This window comes from Lissotriton helveticus, chromosome 7 (genome assembly GCF_964261635.1).
Source record: "Lissotriton helveticus chromosome 7, aLisHel1.1, whole genome shotgun sequence".
NCBI lineage: Eukaryota > Metazoa > Chordata > Amphibia > Caudata > Salamandridae > Lissotriton > Lissotriton helveticus.
The window spans coordinates 1200014818-1200041861 of NC_136068.1; positions in this window are offsets into that span (position 1 = coordinate 1200014818).

Consider the following 27044-nt stretch of genomic DNA (forward strand, 5'->3'; position numbering starts at 1 on the left):
GGAACAAGAAAAATCGCACCAGCGGATATGTCCCCTTCAGTCCATATCAGTATTGCCCACCTCTAAGGGTCATACCCAAAACACAATGCAATTTCAAATAGCGGAGGGGCAACATCACTTTGAAGTAGCATGGCTTTAGAAAAGAAAATATTCCAGGAATTATCAGGTTGTAGTGGTAACAAACTTCTTTATTTATCTTCTTGAAAGGTGATCATACATTCAGAGCAATCAGCCAATGCATTTCGCTGTCCTATCGCCAGAGCTTAATAAGGGCTGAAAATCATAAAAAATATATTTTTGTTTTTACGAGATTTGTTTCTAAAATGTGTATATACTTTAACGTTTATTTACATTATTAAATTACATTAAAAAAGTAATTCAAATAGGTTTTATTTTAGCTTCTGTACATTCATTAGTATAAGAAATCAAAATGACATCAAATGTTTAACCACCAGTAATACTAATGAATGGCAATACATTTTCCAAATAGAACTCAAGAAAGAAAAAAGCATTCAATCCCTAATCCATACTACATGATTCATTTGTCCATACGTAGTAATGTGTAGTATAACATCAATTTCTCTCAACAGAGCATTGACCCAATGAAACACAAGGGGGAAAAAAGGAAGGACATTCATGTTGTACCACATATATTGCGCGTATCAAGAGAGAGAGAGAGGACTAGAAAGCTAGTCCAAGTCCCCGTAGTTTATATGTGTTATCAAAAGAGACTAGCTTAAATATGACCAATATTGTTAGGACTCTGATTAGATTTGTCATGGGCACCTCGTTGGTGAGTTCATGAAGCCCTCACCCACCAACCTGGTTGATGGCATGCTTCATCATCGGGCCCACCCAGTGACACCTAATGTGTCCCGGGTGTGCTGCGACGCCTGATTACAGCGGAGCTGGTATTTTACTGAGAGTGCATTGTGAGGTGTAAATTGAAGTGTGAGTTAAAACGGCTTGGCGAGGGTCCCAGTACCCGAGGGTAAATTAAATGTTAATAACTGGGCCCCCGTCGGCGGTTAAAATAAGGCTTGGGGATGTTTAAGGGAGGCGAGTTACTACCTCCTACATCCATCAGTTGGTCGACATGTTTCAGCCAGTGCCTTAAACTAAATCTGGCTTTCCTCAGGACCTTTTTAAAATAGAGTGTAGTGCAGGTTAAAAAGGAGTGTAATCCAGGCTATGTGTTACACTCACTAAGGTGTTTCTCTAAGTGTGAGAGGGGGGATTCCCTTCTCATATATGCGCTTAGATTTTGCAGCCAATGCTTCCAGTACTGCTTCCGTCCTCGTACTCCTCCCGGAGTACGAGGACGGTGCAACAGGTACAAGGCAGGCTCTGACCAGAAAAGCTGGTCAACCCCTTAACGCGATCCTACATTCAATATTTTTTACCCCTAAAATTGTTTAAAAAAACACAAGCCGGAATCAAGTTTCAATATGTCTGACAGTTCCGAAGCCCAAACCTGTGCTCCGATCACCAATGCACATTCCAAAAATGTCCAGGGGGTTCTAGTGTAGCCTTTCCATAACTCATTGTAATCCCAACAATGTTTATGCTCTATGCTATATGTCCATAAATAATTTAGCACCGTGCATTCATTTTTCATCTGTCATGTTCATGCCTGTATCCTTTTCTCCTAAAAACTTCATTCATTATCCAACAAATATTGACCACAAACAACACCTCAAGTCAGATCATAAATCACAGTCACCGTAACACACCTTACCTGTGTTCATCATTTTTTTTACATCCTGTGTCTTCAATTTGCCGATCATTATATACTGACACCATACTCCAAGCATGCATCATGGTGCCTGGCGACACCACACAACGGAAGCCATCTTGAATTTGTATTCCCCTCAATTATTCAAATGTTATAAACATAAATACACGCAGCATCCTACTATAATATATTGATAGTGGCCTTCAATATAAGCTGTTAATTAATCTAAAGAAGCTTTCCATGTTCATATCTGTATATCGTCACTAACTCCTTTGTTTACAAGTATGGAAACTTCTTCCCGGACGTACTCTGTGAAATGTTCAATTCATATTGGACACTGATTGCTAGAACTGAAGCATCACTAACTTCTTTAAAATACAGAAACTTTTACCCAGACTTACTCTGATATTTGACATAACAAAGATGTGACAGCAGCCATTTTAGGAGTCGGGACTGAGTTCTTTGTCCTCGAAATTAATGTAAAAAAAGATGCAAGGAGGTATGGTCAGAATACCATACCCCCCTAGGACCAAAAACTGCAATATTTCTTTCTGCTCCACATTTTTAGCGGTGTCATGCCTTTTACAAGAAACCCCCCCAGGCTGGGCCATATCTTGGAAGGCAGTGCATTATTATTTTAAGGGGCGGGGTTTTGCATCCCCCTCCCCTAGTCTTCATGATGCCCGAGGGCCCCGATCCCCAGTGGCTGCTAATAATATAAAGCGGAGAGACTCGTGCGGCCCTCTTCCCTGTGCCGTATATCACCATAGGAACCACATTCCCCAGGCCCAGGTCCAAGCAATGGCCCAGGGACCCCATTGCCCGGTCACTGATGTTTTTTGCCCCAGGGATTGTGAGCACACCCCACTTTCTTGGGTATAAAACACACAGTTGCTCTCGTGCTCTGTGAGCAGTGAAAGCAGCTGCTCCCGCCTGGGTGGGAACAAAGTTAGGGAGCTGGCTCCTGCCAGCATCCAGTATGGTGTTGGCCAGGGAGCCTGCTGGTGCCATGATAGCTGTGGGGCTCCCCCCATATCCCCTAATGAAAGATGGGTTGTGGATGCACGTGGTGGGCACCGGAGTACTGACAAAAAATGTAAAAAGTGTCCGGCTCCCACCAGAGGAGCTAGCAGGAGTCGTTGGGATCCCCCTGCAGCTCCCAACAAAAGGTGGCGTGTGGGTGCCCCGGTGGGCACTGTTTCACCCACCAAAAAAGTAAGCAGTGGCTAGCTCCCGACACTTATGCCTTAAAGTAACTATAATTCGCACCCTCTCCATGCACTGCTTACTACCTCACATATTACGCCACTCATGACATGTTCTATGACATCATAATAACATAACTGCAGCTTTTGAAATTACCTCATTCATGACAACACTACATGGTAGTAATACAAGTTACTGTTACTTAGAGCACAAGTTAGTTCATTGAGATAACTATAACTCGTGAATTTCAGTGGTTTTGTTAGTTTAAAACAGTATGGGGCATATTATCAAGTATGGCATTAAAATTATCGCCGCTGTAGCGACAGGAAACTGCAGCTAAAGCAGCGATAATGGGCTTGATAATATGATCTTGTGAATTCTAATAGAAGCCCAGGTTCTGGTGTGAACCTGGGCTTCTACGGGGATTCACAAGGGCATATTAGCAAGCCCATTATCGCCGCTTTAGCTGCAGTTTCCTGCCGCTAAAGTAGCGATAATTTTAAAGCAAATCTTGATAATATGCCCCTATATATTAGTCCTGGGAGAGGGTGGTCTGGAGGGTTCTTTCGTAGGGAGCTGCGGTTGTGGGATCTCGCTCCTTTTCATTTCACACACATAGACATTTCCATGGAACAATGGAGAGCAGAAGGGTGTCAAGTGGTGGGAAATATCTACCCCGGGGGCACCTTTATCACTTTTCCAGAAGCCCTGGACTTCTTTGGGAATCGAACCGGTCCACTTCTTGCACTAAGCTAAGTTGGAGAGTGTTGCAAGTGAGGTGTGGATTAATTTGCTTACAGCGCTGTGGCCTTCCAGAGTGCTTGATGGCCTAATTTAATGGGTGGAGGGCCAAAACCTAATCACACACTTTAACAATGCCATCAGGGGCTACAGGCAGCACCAGCATTTGACACACAAGATGCCTGGGAAAGCGACTAGGTAGAGCCCATCACCAATTCAGATTTGGGCGCATGCAGCTACCTTGTGTACACAGTGTTGTGTAATAATTGATTCAAACTACTTAAATTTCACTTCCTACACAATACATATGTCACACCTTAAAATTTGAGCAGAATTAATCCCACTAAGGGTGCTGTGTGTGGTCATTGCAGGGAAGAGGGCACCACCTTTCTACATTTGGCTTGAGAATGAGCAAGGTTCAGGATCATTGGGGACATGTGGGGCCATGTATTGAGGAGGCCACTGGGATACTGATCCCTCTAACGCCACTTGCTTGCTTGTTAGGTACAGTGGACAGACCTAAGGGATGCAAAATCACTTGCAAACTTGCTCAACTGGCCTTCCTCTTGGCAAAATGGCATGTGGACATTGGGTGGTTTCGCACAAGACTCCCACTGGGGGATCAGTGGCTGAGGGACCTTCTGGAATAGGGGTTGGCAGAAGAACATCATATGAGAATGTCACGCAGGGATGGGTTGGCTCCGGATGCGGTATTGTTATGGGCCCATTGCTTGAAAGATTCCATGATGACAGTAGCTCGATCACTGATGATGGTTCTGATGCAGAAGGATTACTGTTTGGATTGATGTTAATCTTGCTATCAAATGACTATACTCCTCATCAGATGTTTTGCTCATTCCACAAATTGCGCTGCTCATTGTATGTACCATCCTGAAGCTATTGTGCCCTAGCAAAAGCAACAGGGCCATGCCTGTCACCTCCTTAAATTTGTAATTGTGGGATAATATGCATGAAACTGTACGTTTGTTCTGTATGTTTCTTTTTTTGCCTCATTGACACTAAGAAAATACAATTAAAAAACCGATTTGGCACATGCATCAAGGTATTTTGCGATCGTAAACAGTGTCATCCGTAAAAATCGTTATAGGGATTCGCAATTTAGGTAATCGCAATTTCTTGCGATTACCTAAATTGTGAATGCAAATAGGGAATCGCAATTTGCGATTCCCTAATGCTAATGAAAGAAGCCTTTTTCGGAATGCGAACTGTGCATTTAGGAAACGATAATTAGCCTCAACTTCAAGTTGATGCTAATATCTGCATACTTTGAAAAATGCACAAAACTGCCTTTTCCAAAGTGCCATGTGGTGCACACATGCCCCTAGGGCATGTGTCTGCCTTAATGTGCACCACATTTTTTAGGGGTGCCTCGGGGGGCCTTAGGCCCCTGTGCACTCTTGCCTTTCATTACCTAATTTGCAATTACCAATTAGATAATCGCAATTTAGGTAATGCAAAACCATTCTCACCTATGGGCCTTGAGGCCCATAGGAAAGAATGGAGTCGCAATTGCAAATAGTGATTCCTTAATTGTGGTTGTGATTCTTAAGGAATCGCTATTTTCTGCCTATGTTAATGCATTGCATTTTGCGCTTATCAAATAGCAATTTCTTAAAAATCGCTATTTGGTAATCGCAAAAAAAAGAATGTTGATGCATATGCCCCTATATGTTTTAACCGCCACCTAACTATAGCGTCCCTTTAATCTTTGATGTTTTAAGTGAATATGGGCATATCTATCTATCTATCTAAATATCTATCTATTTCTATCCAGAATGGGGCAGACGCTCCTTCATTTTTCCTTACAAGGAAGTTATGGAAATATTATCACTGCCCCATATCTGTGGGTTGGACAGCTTGACTGCTTTTATGGAGAGGAGCTCTGGTGTGCTTCTATGACAACAGTGGGCTGGATAGAGGGGGGTGTCAGCTGCTACTTCATAACCATTCTTCACTTTGAGGACCAATGCATCACTGGTTGATTCCAGTGGTGTTAGAAGAAGGAACGCTTTTTCCCCACTGATGTGAACTGGATGTCCTAAGATTGTGCTGGGGAGTGGTTGTCCATGAAGTAAGAAGTCAATGTGTGATGGATTGATGGTGTAGAAGCAAGCTTTTTCTTTGCCGTGAAGTGTCTCCTCTTTGCTTGTTTTCTTACAAAGGAAGGAAAGATTCAGCTGGGACCTTAGGGGCAAATTTATCAAAGGGTCGCATCACCCTTGCGCCACGCAACGGGTGCAAGAACGATGCAGCTCTGAAGTTAGATTATCAAGCCATGCAAGGCCACCTTGTGTGGCCGTGTGGCTTAATAAATCTAGAGTCCCGCAACGTAGCGCAAATCGCTGTGTTGAGTTACTCTGCCCTAGGGAGGCGTTCATGGGTAGGGCATAAATGTTCCCACGCGTTACCCCCGAATTTTGGCCTCATCCCAGATTTACCTTTACTGCTAGACATGGGAACACGTCAAAATGCAACGCAACCCCAGGGTAGGCGTAACAAGGAGAAATATCTTTACTTCTCATTTTTTCCTCTTTGTGTGCTGCATTGTGCAACACACATAGAAAAAGGAAAATGCCCCCAGGGATTTTTGTTATGCAGTAAGGTGTCCCTTCCTCCTCAAAAACAATCCTGCTTCCAGTGCAGGCACCCTTGCACCATGGTGCAAGGTTGCCTGCATTGGCACTAGGCAGCACAATGTGTGCCAGTGGTGGCAAATAACAGAAATGCACCATATATTGTTAAGCATGGTGCATAACTGCCTTTTCCCTATCATGCAGTGCAGTAAGGTGGCTTGTAGCGCTGCGAGGTTTAATTTTTTGGGGTAAATATATCCCTCAGTTTGAGGGGCCTACTGAGCCTTGAAAGTCTGGCAGGTCTATAAGTGATAGAAAAGATGAGGTGGTCTGACCGGTACTGCTTGGATATATTCAGCTAATTATTCACAACCACAGTAGTGCTGGAGGACCTTATCCATCATGGAATTATTAAAGTTCTTTCCATTGAAGGAGAGGTTGAATGAATAAATGCATTCGATTTTTAGATCATGGCTGTTACCTGGAGGTTATCCTAGTGCTTACTGTACTTGGCCAACAACAAGGCATAAGGAATCCATAGATAAGAACTTTGGAAAAGATACATTTTGAGATGTTTCTGGAAAAGAATGTGATTTATGATGTTCTTTTGGGTCTTTGGATTTAGGTCCAAAGTCTTGATTTAGGTCCAAAGTCTTTAGCCATGATGACCACCCCATTGACAGTCAAATATTCCTGATCCAGGCAGCTGTGTGACTGAGGTTCCTGGACATCAGCAGTGTCTACTTTACATTATCTTTGACCAGGTTAACATTACTATTGGGGGGCATAGTCTAGCAACATGGATGCCTGGTGATTGAACTTGTGCTAGAAATAAAATCCTTAGCTGGCTTTCATGGCACTGCCTTGCCCTAAGGCAAGGCCACCCAACTGGACGACCACCTTCTTCCCATGGCAGACAGTTTGCATCCTTGTCCACGCAGGATAATGATTCTTTGACTTTCATTGGGCTGCCATCACCACCACAGAGTGAGCTGGAGTTGCCCATTTACAAAGACTGGACAGCCCATAGGGTCTGGTATTTGGTATTCAGAGCTTTGGAAAGCGATACTCAGAGGAAACTTGTACCGCATCTCCTGGGCCTGCTTGAGGACTTGGGACTGTATGGCTAATTGTAGTTTGGGTGACAGTAAAATCGTAAACAAGTTAACATAAATACCATACATGTCGGACTGCTCTTGTAGGAATTGGCAGACCTTCTGATGCCTTGATCATGGACTCATCTGGTCAGATGCATGTGCTCATTGGTACCTATTCTTGGTCTGTGTCCTGGGCAGTGTCCTTATATACCAGCGGAACCCTTTTAAAACATGTGCTGGACACTGGTGAAAATGAGTTCCCCAGTTACATGATGGCTGCACTGTAAATAGGGATGTTTGGTATCAATCACCTCGTATTGGTAAACCCCCACTGATGCCAGTGTTGGATTTACCAATACAAGCAGGTGCCCCCTGAAAACCTACCGACCTCTGGTGTGCTTGCTGACTGGTTTCTGCCAGCCTGCCACTCAAGACACTGTTCTAACCTCCTAGGGTGACAGCCTCTGATCTCAGGAGACCCAGAACAAAAGCCTGTCCGGGAAGAGGATGACCTGCTGTTTACCTTCCTTGGACAGCAAGCCTCAATCTGCTGCCTTCGAAATGCAAATCTGGCTCCCCCTCACAGGAGAGGAAGCTGACCCCTTTGTCCAGGGCCCCTTGGCACCTGGACAGATGGGAAATTAGAAAGTCAGGTAGATGTGCCACCTCCAGGCTAGTACCACCCCTCACATGGGCTGCAGTGAGGTGTACACGATTTTTGAGAGGTAGCCATCTTTGTTATGGCATACTTAGGAATTCTGGGACAAGGTTATGCCCACTTCCTATGGGAAGTGGTCATATAGGGGGCGTAGTGACCCCAAGGGTCAGTGGCCCTTTGGCTACTACCCTACACTCCCCTTACACCCCTACATTCACTATTCAGGGGAGCCCTTGGCACCAGAGAAGCAGATCCTGACAAACTAAAAAGAGAGAGGACACAGAAGAGCTGCAAAAGCCAAGAAGCGAAAAGAAGCAACTGACGTGGTACCAACCCTGCCAACTTGTCTGCATCCCCCATAGAAAGCAGAGCCAAAGTTAGCTCATCCTGCAGCTGCGACTCCAGAAACGTGGGAGGTCTGTCTGCCATTAAAAAAGACTCAAGACCTCCAGCGGACAGAAGGCCTGTTCCAAAGACCCTGAGGCCTCCGGAACAGCCAAAACCTGATACCTGAAACCACCCCTGCACCCATCGCCTCCAGCTCGGGTTGAAGTGGCCACCAGTGCCAACAAGGTTCCTAGGACCTCCAGAGCTCAAGTCCATCATGGTTTCACCTCTCCTGGACACCCCAACGTCGACTGCAGCATCTACATGCTGACCCCTGCAACCATGACTGCTCTGGTAAGGAAAAACCCGACACCTAAGGACACCCCTTCACCCATCGCCCTGGGGCCTTGGAGAAGAGGACCAAAGGTGTCCCCGAGCATCACAAGGCCTGAGCTCATTCGCTGGTTCAGCCCGGCTGGCTTTCTAGCCGGAGCCCGCAGCCTCTTTTTACATTGCCTGATCCCAATTGAAACGCATTGGACTCCCAACACTGATTTGCACCCTGCACCCGGCTGCCCTCGTGCTGCTGATGCTGTGCTGATGGTGTGCTGCTGGTGCTGCCTTGGACTTTGCCCACTACTCACCTTAATTCCTGGTAATTGGTCCTGTAAGTTGATATATTGTACCTGTTTGCAGGTTGTTCCTTCCATAAAATAACATTACATAACTCAGGAATTTCTCTCTGTAATTCATATTAAGAGAGATACTTACCTGAACGATTTTTCTCTGATGCCTAAACATATATAAAGGTACTTGGTATTTTTATAAATTGGTGTGGATCTCCTCCCTGAGTCGAGTGTGCCATTTATTAATCATTGTGGGCATTTGCAAATGTCTTGCACTCCTCTGTGCTAAGCCTAAGGCTGCTCGACCACACTAACCCCTAACACAGCACTTTGGGATTGCATAGCAAGCCCCAGTACACTCATGAGGGAACCCCTGGACCCTTTACACAGTATATCAGATTTGTATATGTCACATAAAGAGCCATGTTCTTAAAGGAAGTGTGCCAAAAAGTAAATGTTCCTATTTTTCCGAGTTAAACTGTAAACAACTATTGTGAATCCAACCGTAAACAGCAATAACACAGTAGTAAGACAGCCCTGAAAGTCACCAACCACAGTATCATCAAGCTGTTGGAATGGCAGCATAAGCTGTGTGTCATCTGCCTACAAAACGGTGTTCAGACCCCCACCTTTGAGCTATCAGCGCTAGAGGGGCCATATGGATGTTAAACAAGGTTGGGCTTAATGCTGAGCCCTTCTGGAATCCACAGCATCTTTCCAAACCAGAAGGTAAAGGTGATAGAAAGACTGCTTACTGCCTTTTAGATAGATAGGATCAAAGACAATTCCAGGCTCTGCCCACTATCTCTGCCTTCTCAAGCCTCTGCAAGAGTATTATGTGGGCCCATTGACCAGTGTGAAGATTCCTAGACTTGGGATCTTATGAATTGGTAGAGCCCAAATAATGGAATGTGGAGGATGAAAGGGCCGGCGAGGAATCTGGGTTAGCTAGGGACTCTATCAGAAAGTGTTACCAGAGGTAAGTGATTTGTTTTTCTGATAGACTCTAACCCTAGATTCCTCAGTTTTTGAACAGATACCAGATCAGTACCTACTAGAACATTAGTCTGTGAATTGGCTCAAACCAAAAAGTATTGTAGGACTGAGTGGGTATATGGAGTGACACCCACTTAGCTACCTGGCAGATGTCAGCGACAGGAACACCACATGCCAACACAGTGGTAGCAGCTTTGATCATGGTGGAATGGGCTTCCAGAACTTCTGGAGGCAGCTCTTTAGCCAATATATAGCAGATCTTGATGCAAGGTATGATCCAACTGGAGATGGTCCTATTCTGCACAGCCTTGCCTTTTTTCACCCCAGTGTACCTCACAGAGACCTAATTATCCTCCTGATGCCTTTGGTACGATCAATGTAAAAGATCAGAGCTCCTTTAGGTTCCAAATGATGGAGTGTCTAATTCTTAGAGGGGCGAGACGGCGCATAGCATGCCGGCACGGTAATAGTTTGACTGATATGGAAAGAGTCACAACTTTTGGTAAGAAGGATGCTTGCATCTGCAGAACCAGTTTGTCTGGGAAGACTGTGGTGTATGGTTGGTTAACACACAGTGCCTTAAGCTCACTCTCTTGGCAAACTGAGATGATGGCAACATAGAACACCGCCTTGAGGGTGAGGCGTCATGAGAGACAGCTGTGAAGCAGATCAAAGGGAGTGCACATCAATTCTGTGAAGACCACGTTTAGGTTCCACTGAGGTATGACAAAAGGAAAGGGAGGAAACAAGTGTTGTAGACCTTTCAAAAAACGCATCACAGCTGGTGACTTAAATAATGAAGGCTGGTCAGGCAACCGTAAAAAGGTCAAAAGAGCTGAAAGGTAACCCTAACTGTTCCCGAAGCAAAGTCTTGCCAAGCAAGATACAAACCAAATAGAATGTCAGACAACTCGGCCCTGGAGGGGTTAATCTGGAGTGTGCTTCAGCAACCCACAACTTTGTCCCAACGACAGGCTTAACAGTTTTTGATGAGGTATGCCAGACTGCCAAGATGACATCAACCACCTGCAGATAAATGTCGTAGGTGTTCAGCTGTCGCTGCTCGATGCCCCATGCATTAACGTGGAGGTTGGTAAGGCCCAGGTGCAGAACCGTACCCTCTTGTTGCAACAGTTGGTCCTCCCACAGAGGCAGCTTGATCATCAAACAGATTCTGAAGCCCAGGAGTTATACATGCCATAGTCTCCATGCTCAATACGAGCCAATAGGGTGACTTGGTGAAGGAAGCTGGCTTTTTATGTAGTGATGCCAATGGAAAGGCACACCATGCAAAATGTCTGGACGACCCTTGCAGGGCTTTACAGGGCTTACTTTAATACCCCGAAGAGCTCTATTTGTGATAGTTTTCACCAGTTTAGGCTTTTCAGATGGGAGTGTTACGTATTTGTTGTACACACACAGTCAATAAATGGTTCACACACTCAATATCAAAGCTGAGACCAATTTATAAAAATTAAGTAGACACCAATGGGGCATCTTTATGAAAATAGTGGTGCAAGGCAGCGCAGCAAATCACCTTGCTGGGACGCCCTGCATCACTGGCACAGGTCAGGAGCGCACTGTAGTACCAATATGGTACATTCCTGTCCTTTCCCCTTGTGCTAGTGCCATTTTGGCAGACTTTCCCAGTTTTATCAAGTAGAGAGATCATCTTATAAGAACACATCTCGGTGTACGGGCATGTCTCATGAATAAGAGCAGTCAAACTACCCATCCCTGTTAAAGGGCTCGAAAGAATTTTGATGCAGTCAAGAAATAGTCCTACCTGCCTGGTAGCCTATTCCTTGGTGTTAACTTATAATCATTTTATAGCTGCATTGAGGGACCTACTAATTAGGTTCCTTTAGAATCTCTTTAGATTTGTTCCTCAGGGAAGGTGTAACCTTTAACTTAAAATGTGCCACTACTCCGCCATGCAGTGTAAGCTTTTTCACTTGTGTGCTGATGGCCTTATGTAAAAACATAATAGAATTTTTAAATTATGTGGAGAGCTTCCTTTTCCTCTTAATAAAATCTGGACATGCTGAGACCAATTTCAGATTTGTTTTGTGAACTGCTTTCACATGCATAGAATGCTAGATTTTCTTCCTATAAGATTTTACAAACACTGTTTTCTCCTCCGGAAGTAATTGTTTATATATTGCTTTCAGGATACTAAAACATAAATATTTAAATAATTATTTATTTCTGTATGGCATTCTTTGTTTTGATCTATTGACTATAAATGATAGGGTTCGCCCTATCTCTTTTGTTGGGACACATTTGATCACAGGATGATGGTGACAGTTATCCTCAAATGTAAATGTAAATGTGCTGGACTTGTAAAGCGCACAGCTGCCCATGAGCGTCCCGGCGCTTGCTTAGGGAACCCGTCCTGGTATTTCCCTGTGAGAAACCCCGGCAGGGTGTCCACAAGGTGAAAGCCAGGCATCCCGCCGCGAGGGGCCGTGGTGATTGGTACTCTGTAGTCTTTCTATGTTCACATTTCTCTAATATCAGTCACATTATGGCATGCCTAATAAATGATGGTATGAATGACTTTTTTTGGGCCCCCATTGGTAAGTAGTGGGAGCAGTAAATCTGTAAGAGTGGTACATGACTAGCAGTCTTTAATATGTTTTCATGTTTGGTCCAATCAATAATTTAGAAATGTTGAAACATCGGTATTTACAACAGTGACGCTTTTGTATGTATTTTTAGGCCCCCTGGTTGCTGTGATATTGATGTGGGTATCTGGGAAGGTCCTGATGAAGGTGGTCTAACTACTCTTCAAATACCACCGAAACGCGCCTCGACTTTATGCAGAGCCTTGTGCTCTGAACACAAAAATCTATCTGGTCGCAGAGTTTTCCTTGTTACACATAACCTCTACCTTGCACAGATGCTGGCTGTATGAAGTTTTGTGAGAGTATGTATGTGTTTGAATGGTTGTGGTATGGATGTATTCATTGAAGATTAGTCCAGGGGTTGTTGTTTCTCTACTGAATGGATTTGTATATATAAAAGTGTATGTAATGATTGTGATAATGTTGTCTTTTGTATGAACTTTTATAATCAGTTTTCTCACTTTGAATGGGAAAAAAAAGATATACATAAAAGAAAATGAAAATTGAAATGATATAAAATATATGAAGTTATGAGATAATAAAAATAATGACAAATTTAAATGTCAAGTGTCACTGTTGTGATTAGATGTATGAGATAATTTGAGAAGAGCAATTTCTTGATGTAAGGAACGGATAGGCTACGAGGGAGCATAATTAGTTGACTGTGGTTATTTCCCCTCTTCTCCCTAGCCTGAAAAGTATAATCTATAGAGGGGGTCCCCCATATTGCAGTAGAAACCTCAGATTTACCATGGACTCCAAGCTTTCAATGAATGCCCAAGTGGACAAACTACCAAGATGAAGCTTTGTTACTATAAAAATTCTGCACCAAATCATCCCCCTATGAGGTTTGGGATCAATTTGAGAGTGGAGGTAGAGGACATATTGATAGAGGTAAAAGGGTAAAATCTTGCATTCTCCAGAAGAGCTCATGTGGACCTCATGGGCGTTCTCTCTGGGGTGCTTGGGTGTGGGTGTGGGTGTCATAAATCGTCTATGAGGGCCACATAGGCTCTAGTCACCTCCATGTTCCCTATCCCCCTCCTAGCTTCTCTCAACAATAGTCGCCCTTCGCATCCTGCCCACTTCAGCAGCTCTCCCCTCCATAAGTGCAGTAAAGGACCTCCCAGTGCCTTCCAATTTCTCGCTATCTCATGCTTAGCAAGGATGAATGTGAGTTCTTGGAATTTGCTTGTGATTTTAGTCTTGGATGTGTGGGAGAACCATCCTAGTAGGCAGTGGGCCGGAGTATGTGGAACCTCTCTCTCTATAGTCTCTCCTACTATTTGTAAGACCCCTTCCCAAAACTCATGCAGTCTCGAGCAGGTCCAAAACATATGAAGTATATGTGCCCTCTCCTCCACACAGCGAGGACAGGTTGCACCAGTTACTCCAGCTAATATGTTATCCCAGTCTCTTGCCAAAATCTGGATGGCTAGATCCGCTTACCACTGAGATCTTAGTTTCTCCAGCAGGTGTTGCTGATCTGCATGTAGTACCCTTGCAGACAAGACACTGCCTTTACAGTGTCTACAGAAAGGGCCTTATAATAACAACTGTGCTGTGATAGGGTTTCGATAGTTCCCGTATGCCAATGTTTGCGTATTGCTGCAATGAGTGCTCTGTGTAGCAAGAAATCGCTGGTGGGGTTAGGTCAAACTCTCTGCAGAATTCCTTGAAGTGAGCAACTCAGCGTCTCTAAAAAGATCCCCCATCTTTGTCATTTCAGCCTCAGCCAAGATATCTAGGTTTCACCAATTACTCGTAGGTGCTCTAGGCATGTTTGGAGGTATTTCAGGAGTATATGGAACTTTAACCCGCATTTTTTGTAATCCTGGACAACCGCATTTGGCTTGCACCTTGAATTTGTGTGAATCTTTTCCAGTCGGTCTACCCACTCCAAGGAACACTCGCAAGAGATCAAATAGCGGTGGTGCGAATGAGTGTTGGACCCCATCTGGCTTCAGTCTCTGTGTCCTGTCTCTAACCGACCACTGTAACTGGGTCGCTATATAATAGACCCCTGCATTTATCCAGGGGTCGTCATCCCGACCCCTGGATAAATGCCCTGATCAAAGTATCTAATTCTCTGAAAAATGCTGTGCAATCCAAAATAGAAGCGAGCTAACACAATACAAGAGCCGAGGGAGCACCACCATTTTAAGGAGTGCAATCCTACCAGCTACTGAAAGTGGTAGGGTCCGCCAGAAAGCTGTAGAAATCCTCAGCGCTCAAAGAGCTTGCCCCACATTTCCCTCAAAGAGGTCAGGCCAGTCGTGATATATTCAGACCCCTAGATAGGGTAAGAACCTCGGCTCCCATTGTAGTTGTGCCAAACCAGTCCGGTCTGCAGCACAGGAAAGAGCCTGGACTTCTGCCAACTTACTTTCAAGCCAGAGAAGGAGCTAAACTTCTCTAGCAAGGAGCGGGCTCCTCTTAGATCTTCCTCCCAATCGCTCAGAAAAAGTAGCAGATCATCAGCATAGAGGGCAATTTGATGGTTGTTCGTCTCACACTTAGTCCCCTGTAAAATTGCCCAGATCTGGCAGCAACCACCAATGGCTCCATGGCAATAGCGAATAATGGCGGGAGAGCAGGCATCCCTGCCTGGTGCCGCGCTCCACTGGCCACCCTCTAGAAATAACACTTCCCGTGAGCACTTTGGCCATGGGTCTAGTATATAATAGGCAGGTACAAACAAAAAGTCCCCTCCCAGTCCCAGGAGTGCCATAGATATCCCCATTCCAGGCTATCAAATGCTTTTTCTATGTCTACAGCAAAGATTGCTGCATCCCCTTGGTCACCCTTGTCCGCCTCCATAATGGTCAATAATTGTTGAATATTCCCTGCTGTGCTATGACCCAGCTTGATCTGCATGTATCAGTGTAGTCAGGAAGGGCAACAATCGGGTGGCTGAGATCCTGCTCAGTATTTTGTAGTCGATGTTAAGCATGGATAGTGGACGGTATGATGACATGTCATGGGCAAGTTTATTTTGGTTTCAAATTAGGAACTATCACCGCCTCCTTAGTAGTATTCGGTAGGGTGCCGGCCTCTTTACACGCCGTATAGAGGCTTACCAGATGAGACGTCAGCTCAGTAGAATACGCAGCAGAAAACTCCACCGGGAGCTCATCCGTGCCTGGAGTTTTGTTGCGCGCCATATATCTGATGGTAGTTGCGATTTCCTGCGATGTGAGTGTCCCCTCACAGGTCGTTTGCCTCCTCCTCCGAGAATCACCTTAGGGGCGCCAGGTGCGCCCAGGTCTCTTCCAGGTCTCGCAAGGGGAAGGTAGTATATAGTGCTGAGTAGTAGTCAGCAAATATGTAATTGATCCCCTCCTGCAAATGCACCCTTCTACCCTCCCTGTCCTCTAACTCCATAATCGGCGAGCCACGCTTATCTGGGTTAGCCAGCCATGCCAATAGGGAAACCGGCTTGTCCCGCTCAGCAAGTGTTTTGTCTGTGTACTGCTTATAAACAAAACAGCACAGCCATTCTATCTGTGTCGCCACTGCTTCTGTGACTGCCAATAGTTCGGATTGGAGCTCAGGCCGGTCCAGACGGCGGGTATCCACATCTCGTAGGAGTTCCTCAGCAACCTCTACATCTCAGCAGTGAGTGTCTAACTCCTTTAGATTCGCCAATACAATATCCTTGAGTCACTGTCTTAGAGGCATCTCACTGTACTTGTGGGGTAGATGCTGTATCAGCATGATCAGTGAAATATTGAATAATTTCAGTCCTAATTGATTTAGGTAAGACCTTATCTGGGTTGAGCCCACCGCAGCTGCAACAAAACAAGATTATGATCCGATATAGAGCGTGAGAGGTATTCCACCATAGAAACAAAACTATGTATGTTAGGGGTAGAGAGAAAATGATCTAGTTGAACGTGCACTTGATAGAGTCCCAAAAAGAAGGAATAGTCTCTTTACTGTGGGTGGAGGTCCCACTGCAGTTGCCAATCTTTGAACATTTTAGCTGTGCTGACAGTCTGGGAGTCGCGTAAGGGAGGGTGTGAGCGATCTATTAAAACATCAGACACAGTTAAAATCTCCCCCAACTAAAGTCGCAACAGTTAAGAATGGTGCTAATTGTTGTGACAAATTCGCAAGGAACCCACTTTGATCTAGATGTGGGGCATACACATTCACTATAGTCATCTCTTGGCACTCCTGTATTATTGAGTCTATAACCTGGAAGGGAACTCCAGCTCCAATCCATGACGAACCCTCTGGCATAACCCAATTATGCAGTGTAATAAGTCTGGCCTATCCAGCGTTGTTGCAGCTCCTGTCCCTCCTTGTCAGCGAGGTGTGTCTCCTGCAATAGTGCCATGTGTACTTCCTCGCCTGTGCAGATAAGAACACTTTTAAAGTGTTTTGCCATGGCATGCATGCCCTAAATGTTCTATGTTAAGCTTTTGGTTTTTTTGACATTTTTTGTAATGTCAAAAAGAAATACATTCAAAAACTCTGATCCACAATAATACAAAATCGAAAAAAATACAGAGGTGTTAGCAAGAAATAAGATAATGATACCACATAAGTATAGGTTAAAATATACAGCTACGGTATGCAAATTAATATCTGGAAATGAGTGCTTTACACAAATACATAAAATTAACTAAAACCAATAAATGGAAAGAAAACAAAAAAAAACACATACTAATCCCATAAGACCATCGACCTATGCGTCATCTAAGCAGCCTCATATAGAGCCAAATTTTTGTAGGGCGTGGACACGCCATACTTTAGCTAGAGCCTTCTCTCTTTCGCCGATTTCCCTAACAATTAACCACCATTCGTTACTGAGGGAGGTTTGGGTGAAATTCAGGCTCTGGCGGTCGCCAGTCGGGCAGCAACTACCATAATTGCGATTATTGATTTATGCCCACCACTATCCTCTTTATAGCCGAACATCTTCTCAGCTATCATGAATATATATTAAACCCCAAGTCGGAGTTTAATAGCAATAGTATCTTCTGCCAAAAAGACCTAAATCTGGGCACGTGAGAAACATGTGAATCATATCAGCTGCATGCAGCCCACACTTGAGGCAGTTACAACGCGCCCCTCCGTAAACTCCCCACCCGTGTGACTCCACCTTGAGACCATCTAGCGATGCTCTCCGGGGTCTGATAAAGTGCACAGATCATCCGAAATTGTTGCAGTCGTAAATTGACCAAATGTACAGAGCGTGCTATGATATCAAAAGCAGTCTTTACCTCTTCCTATAGTAATACTTATCCCTAAGGTCTCGCTCCATCTGGATGCTAATTTTTCACAGCCATCTACTCTAAACTGACAGAGAGATCACTACATCCAGCTAATACCTGCCAGCCGGTTCAGAGCACACAAGCACTTCCAAACCCCTGAACCTGAGACACTCTGGACAGCAAGGTGTCTAATATGATAATCCCTGACCTGAAGATATTTAAAAATCATCCGTTGAGGGATATCAAAAGTAAGCTGTAGATTCTCAAATGATCTTAAACCATTACAATCATACAGCTGCCCCAGATAGTGGACGCCATACTTTGTCCATTGCTGGCACGCAGAATCCTGAAATATCCAGGGCAACATCGGGTTACCCCAGAGAGGTAGCTTATCATGTATAAGAGATAAAGAAGATCTAACCATAATGCCCTGCCATATATAAACGCAGTCTCTGATAGTCTTGAACCGTACCCATTTAAAGTAGTTAGGGTCATTAATTCGGTATAAAAACATCTAGCTCTCTGGGCCAAGAACAAGCCAATGCCAAAAATCAGTTTTATCTGGGTTCAAGAGACTGTGCAGACGACCGACAAATGCAGCCCAAAAATACAATTTAAAGTCGGGAGTTCTAGACCCCCCTGATTATATGGAAGCTTTATTAATCCAATAGCACATGGTGATTTTTTATACCCCCAAATAAAGCTACTCAAAACCCCATCCAGCTTACTAAAAAATAAAATAGGAATACGCAACGGGATCGACCGAAATAAATACAAAATGTAGGTAGTAACTTCATCTTAATGATGTTACACCTACCCAAAATACTAATTGGAAGCTTGTGCCAAAGTTTCAGTTGCTTAGTAATAACAGCTAACAGAGGATCATAATTTAATGCATGGATAAGTTCAACCTTAGGCAAAATGTGAACCCCTAAATACATAGCAGTCGAGCATGACCCTTCTACCTGGAATTCGGTCTGGAAGTTAAGAAGCACTTGCATTTTATTAGGGTTTAATCTGTAGCCCAAGAAAAGGCCAAACTTCTTACCTTCCATATTAATACCCTCTATTGTTGATATTGCTTCAGCCGAAAAAAATAGCAATATCATCCACGTATGCAGTAAGTTTCAGCAAACGTTGCCTAATGTTCAGCGGACGTATCTTAACATTAGCCAGGAGTGCCCAAATAAATGGCTCAATATAGAGGGCAAAAAGAAGGGGGGAAAGGGGACAACCCTGTCTAGAACCGCAGCGAATAAGAAAAGGAGCAGTTTGAATATTCAAATAAAGTAATCTAGTCATAGGGCTGTGATACATAGCTTAGACCCAATTCCGAAATTTCTCCCTAAACCCAAATGCAGTCAATGTTGCCCAAATATATTCCCAAGCCACCTGTTTGAATGCTTTTTCAGCATCTAATAAAACCATGCCCAGGTTAGTTTTTAACTTCCCCGCAGCATCAAAAGCCGCCACTGCTGTGTTGACATGGGCAGTGGTATCTCTTCCTTGTATAAATCCATGCTGCTGGGGAGAAACCAGGCCATCATACGAGCTAACCGGGTGGCCAGTATCTTGGCAAAAACCTTAGCATCTACATTTATTAACAAGATTGGGTGATAGGAAGCCCGTTCCTCCGGTGCCTTATCCTTCTTTAGGAAAAAAAAATTACATTAGCAATATTCCATGAGTTTGGAACTAGACCTGGTACTCCAATTTGCTTGATTACCTCTCTCAGCACCAGGGCCAGCACACTTTCACAGCTCTTATAACATTCAGCAGGAATAGCGTCTTTCCCAGTCATCTTCACCAGCGGGAGCCCCCCTATTGCTTCCTCAATTTCCTCCAGAGTAATTTCCTGCTCTAATAAAAGCGAATCTTCATCCGTCAAAGCCGGGAGGTTATTCCCTCCCAGATAACTCTGCATTTCTGTCAGGTCTTGAGCTGCATCTGGAGAGTACAGTTGCTGATAGAAAATAGAAAATTGATCATCAATATCCTGGGGGCGTCTATATAATGTACTCCCCTCGCTCTTAATGGCTTTAATCGTTGTCTTAAGGCGATTGTCCATAAGCTGGTGAGCAAGTACTTTCCCTATTCAATCTCCATACTCGTATTGTAGTGTCTTATGCTTAGTAAAACTAGCCCCTACCCTCTTTCAAAACCCTGTCCTCCACTAAAAAGGCATACAAAGAGTCCTGATCTACTGCCCCCTGACAGACAGCCTCAGCATGCTGGAATTCGCTAGCTATGAGCCTTTGATAGGCTTCCTTAGCTACCTCCTTTTGTTCTTTATTCTGTTGCCAAACAAACTGCTGGGTAACTCCTCGAATATATGCCTTCATTGCATCCAGTGGAGAAGTGTGGTGCAGCGGCCAGGGCAGCTGACTTCGGAGCACAGGGTTCCTGGTTTGATGCCCGGCGGCAGCTCAGCTCCATTTGACTCTGGGCAATAGCTCACTTAATTTCCACGACAGCCCCCAGCGCCTTGAGATCCGTAAGGGTGAGTAGTTCGCGCTTTACAAATATGGATTTTTTACATCTTATACCACACAAGGGGAAGCGGACCCTAGATTACCTTCCAAGTATTTTGATCATTTTTTAGAAATGAAGACCAGATACTCAGAGTCCGTAATCAGATAGCGCGGAAAGAAAAAGGCCGGATGTTTTAGGCCCAATGTTAACCCGAAAAGATAGCAATATGGGATGATGGTCGAATGTAATCCGAGGACACACCTCCTTGTCCGGGCCCAGCAAAATGTAATCTGAAATCCATGCCATGTCGATCCTAGAATACTGCCGGTGTTGTATGGAGTAGTATGTATAGCCCGGTATTGTTGGAAAGAGAGAGCGCCACGTATCCTTTGGCGAATGCAAACGCCCTAATTCTAAAATGGAAGCTCTCACCTTCGCCATCCTAGAAGTGAGCGCCCGGCTAGTAGAATCTTAATTAATGACACAGTTGAAATCATCCATTACAACTAGCTCCCCCTGCCTTCCCAGTAATTCCAAGCAAATGTAGTCAAAAAGGGCCGGATCATCAACATTGGGACCCAACAGTGCACAAAACACATATTTCACACTGTTGATCCCAATTTGAGCCAAAGCCCACCTCTTCCTTTGATCCACTAATACCTTATGAACTTGACAATCCAGTGTTTTAGAAACCAATATAGCAGTACCCCTTACCGACACACTCTGTGAAGTAAACATTACGTTTTCAAAACCCAGTTGATTGAGAAAGCCTCGATCCTTATATGCTAAATGCTTCCCCGAGAGAAGTACTACATGAGGTTTATATGCCCTAAGCTCCTCCTGTACTAATTTTCTTTTAGATCCTCTGTTTAATCCTGACACATTCCAAGACAAACACCTAATCATTGCCATAACCCTTGATATATACACCATACCTCAAATCAAAACAGTAAAAATCCACCATTCCCCACCAGCTCAAGAAACCATAAGTATTCTTTTTTTCTTTTTTATAACCCCCACACCCTTAGGTGCACCCGTCCCAAAACCCCACATGGACAGCCCCACCCCCTTCCCAGTGTCCTAAAGAAGGAATCACCCTCCCCAAAAATCAGCCGCTGGATATAGCAGCTAACATCTCACCGCACCATGAAGACAGCCCCACCCAGCTGCCCACCACCCACAAAAAATCTTAAATAGCAAAGGGCAAGAGTATAAACCTTCCTGAATCAGGAAAAAAGAAAAAGAAAGGGAGATAAGAAAAAGCAGAACAGAATAATCATGGAGGAAAAAAGCATATTGGCCCTTAACAACCTCCCAAACCCTATCCCTAATCCGATGTGAAACACATATCCCTGGCCCCATTGCCTTTTTAAAGAATAATAAACCCCATCAATTCTATCAGTCCTGCCAGATGCTCTTGCCATCTGCCACTTGTTCCAGGCTTGTTTAGCCTCTACCTCCGGAAAAAAAAATTGTGAGTGCCCATCTTTAATGACTTTCAAACGAGCCGGTTCCTGCAAAAAAACTTGGGCACCTTCTGCTTTGATTGGATCGATAAGTTGTCTCCTTTTCCACCATTTCGTCATTGTAGTACAGCTTAAATCAGATCTAAAAAATAAGGAAGAAGAGTCAACAACTATTGGAGTACTAGGCCGAGCCTTTAAAGAGATCGCCTGCCTTAACAAAAAAATACCCCCAAAAAATCAGAATAGGTCGGGGATATCAGGAACTGACTTCCTGCAAAGGTAAGGGCAGCCTATGTGCCCTCTGAATTTAATAATCCCAATCCGACAGGTCCGGGAAGGCCCTTTAAAGAAGCTGAACTACATAGGCGCGAGGATCTGATCCCTCCGTGCCCTCCGGAACCCCAATTAATCTTAGTTTGTTCCGGCGTTGCCGGTTTTCCAAATCTTCAATTTTTGCTTGGCAGGCCAGAAGCTGCACATTATGAGACTGTACTGTCTTAGCCGTAGTCGTAATAGCATCTTCTGTCTCTGCAACCCTCGTTTGTAACTCGGCCGTGTCTCTTGTTATTCCGGCCACTGTGCCCTTCACCTCATTCAGTGACTGTTGAATACTCAGGTAATCACCTGTAATCTGTGAATGAGTCTTGTGCTTCTCGCCTTTGCTCTTATAAAACCTGCAATATTAGAGCAAGTGAAGGCTCCTTAGCAGATGGCGGGTCTTCCGCGCTGTTGTATCCAGCATGGTTGCCCTTGTCATGCCCCCTAGCTCCAGCGCAGATACCCCATTTGGCAAGGCCTCGATCTCTGGACAGTTCTGAACAGGATAATCCAACATAGTTGATACCTCAGAGCTGGCAGCTTGTTCTGTTAAATGCATCTCCTGATCACTAGTGCTTTCCATACACTGCCCATTTTTCAAACCGGAGCCAGAGAGCCGAGAGATCAGCGACTTAACCTTTCCCTTTGCTTGAACCCATTTTCTCAAAGGGCTTCTCTCCAGGCCAGCTCTCCAATGTACACCAGAACTATTATGCCAGCTGTGTCCCTGCAAGTCTGTCCCTTTCATGCGAGGTTTGGCCACCTTGGGTACATTTTTATTCCCAGTAGAGGGGTTGGGAGTATGTTGCAAACCCCGTCTTATTTCCCCCCCGATGTTTGTAGTATCAGGCGTAATTGGGTTGCCCCTTTTTGGTTTAGTGCCCTGATCCATATATGTAAGAGGAGTCCCCTGGCAGAGTTAACGGATATGCCCCCATCCACCTCTGAGCTAAAAGTATTAGAGTCCTGGGAAATGAAAATATGGCTCTCGCCATTAGCATCCATCAAATTGTCACCCACATCAAGCACATCAACCCCTTCTGATATTGGCTTGTCTATAGTAGCCGGAGTCTCCCCAACATGTGGGCCTCCGTGCAATCCCTGGCAGACACATTCCCCGGGCCAGCAGCGTCAACCTCCGATTCTGCTAGCGCTGCAGAAGATAACAAAGTATCCCTAACCTGTACTGAGAGCACCTCCGGAGGAAAGCTATTGTTAGGAAACCCCTTCTGTGCAACATTCTTGCCAGCACTAGACAAAATCGTATCCATTGCAATTGCATCAGCCGTTTGAACCACAACCTCCCCCCAGAGAGATCAGTTCAGCAGCTTTCCCTGCTTGCAACAAACAAAGTGCGGGTTTGATGGTAGTTGCGATCTCCTGTGGTGTGATGTTCCCTCAGAGGTCATTCGCCGCCTCCTCCGTGAATCACTGGAATGCCGCCAGGTGTGCCCGCGTTTCTTCCAGGTCTCGCAAGGAGAAGGTGGTATATAGTGCTGAGTAGTAATCAGCAAATAAGTCATTGATCCCCTCCTGCGAATGTACCCTGGTACCCTCCCCATCCCCTAACTCCATAATCATCAAGCCACGTTTATCTGGGTTAGCCAGCTATGCCAATAGGGAAACAGATTTGTACCGCTCCACATGTGTTTTGTCTGTGTACTGCTTATCAAAGCACCGCAGCCATTCTATCTGTGTCGTCACTGCTTCTGTGGCTGCCAAGAGTTCGGATTGGCGCTCAGGACGGTCCGGGCGGTGGCTCTCCACATCTCGTAGGAGCTCCTCAGCAACCGCTACATCTCAGCAGCGAGTGTCTAACTCATTTAGATTCGGCATTACAATATCCTTGAGTCACTGCCTTAAGGCATCCCACTGTACTTGTGGGGTAGATGCTGTATCAGCATGATCAGTGAAATATTGAATTATTTTAGTCCTAATTGATTTACCGAAAACCTGATCTGGGTTGAGCCCACCGCAGCTGCAACAAAACAGGGTTATGATCTGATATAGTGCGGGAGAGGTATTCCAGCATTGAAATGAAACTATGTATATTAGGGATAGAGAGAAAAAGATCTAGTCGAACGTGCACTTGATGGAGTCCCAAAAAGAAGGATTAGTCTCCTTCCTGTGGGTGGAGTAGTCTCCAGGAATCTACAAGGCCCCACTGCAGTTGCCAATCTTTGAACATTTTAGCTGCGCTGACAGTCTGGGAGTCACGTAAGGGAGGGTGTGAGCGATCTAGAAAAACATCAAACACAGTTAAAGTCTCCCCCAACTAAAGTTGCAGCAGTTAAGAATGGTGCTAATCATTGTGACAAATTCGCAAAGAACCCACTCTGATTTAGATGTGGGGCATACACATTCACTATTGTCATCCCTCAGCACTCCAGTCGCCCCGCACCACCACAAATCTACCTTCAGGGTCTATTATTGTGACTATAACCTGGAAGGGAACTCCAGCTCGAATCCATGCGGAACCCTCTGGCATAACCCGAATATGCAGTATACTAAGTCTGGCCTATCCAGCGTTCTCAAAGCACCTGCACCTCCTTGTCAGTGAGGTGTGTCTCCTGCAATGCTATTTGTACCTCCTCTTCTGTGCAGATAAGAAAACACTTTAAAGTATTTTGCCATGTCGTGCATGCCCCAAATGTTCTATTTTAAGCATTTGTAAGCTAAGTGACCAGCCATATTAGTTCTCGGAGAAAACAGGGACTCCACCCAGCCCCTATTATGATCTTCTGCCCTGCCCTCTTGGTAAGTTCAGTGTAAGCATGTAAGTGTAAATTGTGCAATTCAGTGCTCCCCAACCTAAAGAACAAATTCCAAAATCCTCAACTCCCCCTCCCCAGGACGAGCAGAGTAACGCCACCCATCCAAACAGCGTAAGCAATCAACAACAGATGTGGAAGTTCATCCACGACGTTCGGTAGTGTGAGGGGGAGTGGTTTGTGAGTCGGGCCCCCATCCAGCTTATTTAAGCAATGCATAATATAGTTTCCCAAATGTGCTTACTTAGAATCTAATCATCTTCTCCACCCAACCCAAACAGGATTCCTCCCCGGTCACGGCACAGAGACAGCACTCCTAGCTGTCCTGGAAGAATCAAGAAAAATTCTTGATTCTGGAGGATCATCTGCCATGATCTTACTAGATCTAAGTGCGGCATTCGATACGGTGAATCACCGTACCTTGATTAATCGACTTAGAAGTTTGGGGGTGACTGGAACAGCGTTAACCTGGCTGAAAGTCATTTCTGGAAGGGCGTTCCTTACAAGTATTTGAGGGTGAAACAACGTCCAAGCCCTGGCCTCTCTCATGTGGAGTCCCACACGGCTCTTCTTTAAGCCCAACGGTTTTTAATGTCTATATGGCCCCACTGGCAGAGATCATACAACCCTATGGAGTAAATATTGTAACATATACTGACGACACTCAGCTAGTGGTTTCACTCAACCAGTCTGACTCTTCCACATCCCGCCTCTGTACTTGTCTTGAAGAAGTGGCTAAATGGATGCATCACTCCCATCTGAAGCTGAATGGGGACAAGACGGAGCTTATGCTCCTTGGTAATCCTTCACTATTTAAACCAACGGAGATGTGGCCGATGGTAATGGGATCAGCGCCTGTTCCCAAAGCAAACAAGAGTTTGGGGTTCTGGCTGGACTCAGACCTTACCCTCAAAGTCCAAGCCAGAAAGGTGGTTACCACCTGTTTCAACATGCTCAGAATGCTTTGTAAAGTGTTGCCTCTACTCCTTTGCAAGCTAGGAAACTTGCAGTCCAAGCGCTCATTCTATCATGGACCAAAGATCATCTCCCCTTTAGCCAAATCCTATCAAGCCAACAGGCCCCTAAGATCGGATTAACTACACTTAGCCTTTGTACCAAGGATTAGAAAAGCCAGAAGCGGAGGTCGGCTTTTTTCCTATAACGCTGCCAAGCTTTGGAATTCTCTTCCTCTCCAGCCAAGGAAAGAAACTAATCATTTGATTTTTCGCAAGCTGTTGAAAACCTGGCTCTTCCCCAGATAAGCTTCATATGCCTCTTCCTACTTCCAGCGCTGGGATGCCCATGGGTAGCCATGCGCTTTATAAATGCCACTTCTATTCTATTCTATTCTAGTTGTCCTGTAAGAGAGACAATATGGCATGCAGTTACACCCCACTCCCGCCCGTTACCAGTTCAGCAAGTGTCCCACATGATGTAATCGGCCGTTCTCAGAGTTACTTTGGGCATCTCCAGACTCAAGCTCTCTGAGGCATTGGATTGAGGATCCAACTCGGATTCTGGGATTTAAGAGCTCCGTTCTGGTGCCTCCGGGTGCGCCTGCTTCCCGCTCTGCTGGGCCACGACTTTCATTGCCTTTCGTCGCACTAGTTGCGCCTCAGCTTGAGAGGGGACAGCTGAGCTCCATGGCATGTGCTGGGGGCTGCAGCAGAAATTATACACATTCCAAACATCCCTGCATTTTGTGGCAGGCACCATGAGGATGTTTAGGGGGGAACTATAGGTACCCCCCATGGCCTATAATGGAGGGCCAAGCGGGATGGAGCCCTCAAAGTCACTGTCCACCTCCTTTTCATGGCGGGTTAACTGCCATGAAAGGGCCAGCGGAAAGAGACATCCTAATCTGTATAGCGGTGCCTGAGCAGGAACCGCCACATTGTAGGTAATAGGAGTCCGACCGCCACACTGACAAGATCCTTGATCCTGTCGGACACAGCGGTCTTATCCCCACCAGCCAAGATCCGACTGCCTGCATTCTAATGCGGCGGTCGGATCCATTGGGCTGGAATGCAGTGGGACCGCCACTCATGGCCTGACGGTGGCGGCCATCGTAATCAGGCCCAAAGTTTTAATATCCATAACCTCAAAAACTCTAATATATATGAAACTGACTGTTTTAATATTTTCTTATACCTATGTAATGCATTCTTGTGTCCTAGTGTCAATTTAG